Below are 6,109 nucleotides of genomic sequence, written 5' to 3' on the forward strand. Positions count from 1 at the left end.
CTTTTAAGAACAGTAATATTTTTAATAATATGGGAACTTATGTAAAAACAAGAAATATTTTTAATTTGCACCGTATGGATCATGTAGTTCCAAATGATGTATGTTCTAAGTTGTAACATTTTTACATAGACATAATCGATTCTCAGACCATGATCTATGTAGTGTGTACGATATATACACTGGTTTATTCATAAGATTATTGCAGTTTATATTTCGGATTATTTTTTATTAAATCTAACTATATTAATTTTGAAATACAAATATGAAACTAACCTTAAAATGTGTAAGAAATTACATTCACTTGTCATTAGAAAAGTTTAATTACTTAATTAATCTTTATTAATTATAAATAAATAAATAAAATCGTCGACAGAGCAAATTAAATCAATAAGTTAAAAAAATATATTTGAATATAACTAATTCGTACTTGAAAAAAAAATTAAAATTTTAAAATTTTACAAATCTAATTTAATAAAATCTACAACTACAAATTTTATCAACATTTTTTACTAGAAAGGGTTAATTTTTTTCTCAAAAATCTAATCAAATAAAATTTAAATCAGTTCCATTTAACAATTTAGATTTTAAAAACTAATAAATAAAATAATAAAAAAAATAAATTAATACAACTTTTTATCAAAAAAAAAAAATTCAGCCTGCGGATCCGCAGGATAATACCTAGTTTGAATTTAAGGGGGAAAGACATGCAAAAGACCAGATATTAATATATTGAAACAAAAATTTACATACTCCCAAATAAATTTATAATCTTAATTACATTACTTGGTTTTGATCATTTATCATAAATGAAATTGAAATACATTTGACTAAAACTAGTAAATTAACCTATATAGTCTCATTAATTTATCCTAAAGTCTAAAACTATGGAGTTTTTTTTTTTTTTTTGGTAACAGGTTAAATTTATTACCATTTTCTGATTTTCTTTGTACAATGTTGAGACAACTTATTAAAAGAAAGACAAAGAAGGACTAGAAAGGGAAAGAGATACAACCAAAGTATGAAGCAAGAAGAGATCCTGGCACCGTGATGAGCTTATCCCTGATAGCGCGATCCAAAGCTGCTTGCATTGACGAGGCGGAAGAGTGGATGCTGGTGAAAATCCTCGCATTTCGTTCTTTCCAGATAAGGTAGCATGTTGTTTGCAGAAGCAGTTTGACAAGCATCCCTTCACCTGAAAATCTTGGGTTTTTAGTCTGCATAATCCAAGTGGAGATGGAGCCAATTGATGCTGGTGGGTGACTCCAAATTTTTGAAGCAAAAGTCTGCCAAATCCCTGCGGAGTAAGGACAATTGAAGAAGAGGTGGTCATGAGTTTCCAAACCGTTTGAACAGAGCACACAAGCTGCAGGAACATTTAGTCCCCACACTCGCAACCTGTCCCTCGTAGGCAGTCTTCCTTTCATTACTAGCCAAAGGATAAAAGCAAATCTGGGAACTCCTTCTTTAAACCAGACCACTTTTTTCCAAGGTACTAGAGGGGAGATTGATCGCAGTTGCTCCCAAGTTTCCTTCGAAGAGAAAGATTCTGAGAGTGAACGTGTCCTTCGTCGCCATAGATAAACATCATGGCCCTAAAGAGCGTGGGGCGGGGTGATTGTTGTTAGTGTGATCATGAGTTGCTGGTGTGCCTCAGAGCGAGCTCCCAGCATCCACCATTCACCATTTCTCACCGCCTCGCTACCTTGGCTTACTTTCTAATGCGAAGATCCCGTGGACCATTCTCACCAATGAAAGTAAGAAGAGGCCCATGACCTGTCCAATTATCGAACCAGAAAGAAACAGACTTTCCATCTTTTACTTTGCACTTCATGAATTCCACCATATAAAACTTCAGAGAGATCATTGATTTTATTGTCCTGGATAGCATATATTCAGGACAGAGAAAATGAAACGTATGGAGTTGGAGTATATGAAACGTATATTCATGCATGTATAGGCTGATTCAAAACAAACTATATAGTACTTGGTGTAGTTTTGACTTTATGGGAATTGGATAAATAATTTATTGTAGGAAAAGAATGTAAGAACTAAAACCCCTTGGTGTTTTGTCTAGATTCAATATAAATAGAGTAACACATTAACATCAGATTAATATGCGAAAAAGAAGAACATTCTTATAATCTTACACATTTTTCTCTATTATCTTCATACCATACCCCCAAGCTTAGAATCTCTCTACTCTCGCAATCTCTCTTCACCTTTTCTTCAACCTCACTCTAAGACGATGAAGATAGAAGGAGAAGTGGTTGTGATGAAGAAGAACCTTCTTGATTTCAAAGACGTCATGGCATCTCTTCTTGATCGAATCCATGAACTTCTTGGTCGTCGCGTCTCTCTTCACCTTATCAGCTCTCTCCAACCCGACCCGGGTATTCATTCTTTCTTTTACCCGACCCGTTTACATTTTGCATTAAGTTCCACCTCTAAAAGTTATCCTCTCATTTCTTTCGATTTCATCACTAAAGTTTACATGTTGGCTCGATTCATCAATCTGTTTTTTTCTCAAATCAATCAAATTTGAGAATAAACTAAGATTAGTAGTCAATATAGTAGATTCATTTGTTGATATAAACCATGATGTTGTGACAAATTTTTTATTTTTTTTTAATTTATTTAGTTTATCCAACATTCCAACCTAAGTTTATGTGTTTTACTTTAAATAAAATAATATTTTGGGTATTATGTATCAGCCAATGAGAAGAGAGGTAGACTTGGGAAAGCAGCATATCTGGAGAATTGGGTAACAAAAATAAAAACGTCAGTAACCGCTGAGGAAACCACGTTTGGAGTCACGTTTGATTGGGACGAGTCAATGGGACCACCGGCTGCGTTTATGATCAAGAACCACCACCATAGCCAATTCTACCTCAAGTCCCTTACCCTCCGCGGCTTCCCGGAAGGTGAAGGCGGTCCGATACATTTCCTATGCAATTCTTGGATCTACCCGAGTCACCGATACCGTTCCGACCGCGTTTTCTTCTCTGACAAGGTAACACGCTAAAACGAACTGGGACAAGTGTGCAAGTCATAATATAAATTGACCTGTAATATTTGACAATCTAATCTGATAAGTAGTATGTTAAGGGGGTACTGGTTAGTGGTATGTTAGTAGTAGTAGTGTGTACTGTAAAGTAATATTCGTGTACGTGTGTGTATAACAAAACATATTATTGTACCAAAGAATGAAACCGGATTTACAAATCACCTTCTTCCGTTATTCTAAAATAATTTTCTGTATACACAATATAGTGGGGTGGGACTATAGTCGTCAAAAGTCAAAGTGATGTTTATTAAATTTAATTTTATTTTTAGTATTTAACCAAATTACTATTTTTTTTTTTTAAATTAAAAAAAAGACATATCTTCCAAGTAATATGCCGGAGCTACTGAAAGAACTAAGAGAAGAAGAGCTAACGAATCTAAGAGGTAATGAGAAAGAAGGAGAACTCAAAGAATGGGACAGAGTTTACGACTACGCTTATTACAACGACTTAGGTGCTCCGGAGAAAGGCCCTAACTTAGTCCGTCCGGTTCTTGGTGGTTCACCTGAGCTTCCTTATCCCCGTCGTGGAAAAACTGGTCGTAAACCCAATAAATCTGGTTAGTCAACTCAAACTTTTGAAATCATATATACATTGCAAAACTCAATGGTTACTTGATGTATATGTCATTGTTTGTTCAGACCCTAAGTCTGAGAGCAGGCTCGCTTTACTCAACCTAAACATATACGTGCCACGGGATGAGCGGTTTAGCCATGTGAAGTTCTCTGACGTCCTCGTTTATGCACTCAAAGCGGTGACTAAAGTGCTTGTCCCTGAGATCGCTTCTGTTTGCAACAAGACCATCAACGAGTTTGACTCCTATGAAGATGTTTTTCACCTCTATGACGGTAGTATTAAGCTTGCCAATGGTCACACCCTTTCTAAGCTTCGTGACATTATTCCATGGGAGATGTTTAGGGAGCTCATTCGTAATGACGGAGAACGGTTCTTGAAGTTTCCATTGCCTGACATTCTCAAAGGTAACATATAAATAGTTGGATAGTCGATTTAGACCTAAACTTTTTATAGTTTTGACATATAGTGATCCTATATTTGTTACAGAGAGTAGGTCGGCTTGGAGAACTGATGAAGAATTTGCCAGGGAAATGCTGGCTGGTCTCAATCCTGTGGTGATTAGTCGTCTCCAGGTTTAAATCTTATCATTTAACTTCTTCTTGATTTGAAATAATTTAAATTCATCGATTGATCTTGCTTGATTACTAAATAAACTGGATATACAAAAATGTAGGAGTTTCCACCAAAGAGCAATCTGGACTCTTCAAAGTACGGAAATCAAGATAGCTCAATACGCGAAGAGCACATAGAAGCAAACATGAATGTTTGCATCAATGTTCAAGACGTAAGTATATATTATATACCTTTACTTCTTTGATAATTAACAGCTCTATAGGGATTGTAGTTAATTGCAATTGGTGTAATTTTGTTTTGTGTTTGTATAAAAAAAGGCTTTGGAACAGAATAAGCTATACATATTGGACCACCATGACGCATTAATGCCTTACTTGAGGAGGATAAACACAACAAACACTAAAACCTACGCGACTCGAACCCTTCTCTTGCTTCAAGAAGACGGAACTCTGAAGCCTCTTGCAATAGAGCTGAGTCTTCCACACCCACAAGGTGAAGCACATGGATCTGTGAGCAAAGTTTTCACACCAGCAGAGAAAGGAGTAGAGGGATCAGTTTGGCAGCTTGCAAAGGCTTACGCAGCGGTGAATGATTCTGGTTATCACCAGCTTATAAGCCATTGGTAAATAAATGGTGACAACATTGTGGAGTATCTAGAAAGATTTGATTTTTGGTTTGAAGTAACCGGTTCGCTTATGGTTTTTGCAGGTTGTTAACGCATGCGGTGATTGAACCGTTTATAATAGCGTCGAATAGGCAACTCAGTGTAGTTCATCCTATCTATAAGCTTCTACATCCTCATTTCCATGACACAATGAACATCAATGCATTGGCGCGACATGTCCTAATAAACTCAGACGGGATTCTCGAGATAACGGTCTTCCCTGGTCGATATGCCATGGAATTGGCTTCTTCAATTTACAAGAATTGGGTTTTCACCGATCAAGCTCTCCCTAATGATCTCGTAAAAAGGTAAAGCATCAAGTCTCTTTCTACTCAATTCTTGAGTCACAAGTAAACCTAGAGTCTTGGGACATATAGCCTTAAAATGCTATGTTTCTGCAGAGGAGTTGCCGTGGAAGATCCAAATAGCTACAGTGGTGTTAAGCTTTTGATCGAGGATTACCCTTATGCTGTTGACGGTTTAGAGATTTGGTCAGCGATCAAAACGTGGGTCATAGAATATTGCTAATTCTATTACAAGAACGACAAAACCGTTCAAACCGATACAGAGATCCAATCATGGTGGACCGAGCTCCGAACCAAAGGCCACGGTGACAAACAACACGAGTCATGGTGGCCATCGATGCAAACCCGCGATGACCTCATCGAATCTTGCACGATCATCATTTGGATCGCTTCTGCTCTTCACGCAACAGTCAATTTTGGACAGTATCCTTACGCTGGGTTTCTTCCTAATCGGCCTACGATCAGCCGCCGGTTTATGCCAGATCCAGGTACTGTTGAGTACACTGAGCTGGCAGAAGACACTAATGTAGTGTTCTTGAAGATGATCACGCCGCAGTTACAGACTCTTCTTGGGATCTCAATCATAGAGACCTTGTCTCTGCATTCAACGGACGAGGTCTACTTAGGGCAGAGAGAATCACCAAATTGGACGGCTGATGAAGAGGCTTTGGAGGCGTTTAAACGGTTTGGAAAAGAACTGGAGCTAATAGAGAACAACATTATAAAAAGAAACAAAAACAAGAGATTGAAGAACAGGACTGGACCGGTTAACATACCGTACACTCTGTTATACCCGAATACTACGGATTACATAAGAGAAGGGTGGGTTACTGGGAAAGGGATCCCTAACAGTGTCTCAATCTAGAGTTGCTCTTCTTAATTTCATGATTATGTCTCTTTTTCGAACTTAAATATTAATATTTTTTTGG

General features: G+C 37.1%; 1 pseudogene; it reads left to right on the plus strand.

Moving 5' to 3' along the window:
* Positions 2,245–6,045, plus strand: LOC104780118 (annotated as a pseudogene).

The sequence above is a fragment of the Camelina sativa genome, chromosome 4 (genome assembly GCF_000633955.1).
Source record: "Camelina sativa cultivar DH55 chromosome 4, Cs, whole genome shotgun sequence".
In the NCBI taxonomy this organism is placed as follows: Eukaryota; Viridiplantae; Streptophyta; class Magnoliopsida; order Brassicales; family Brassicaceae; genus Camelina; species Camelina sativa.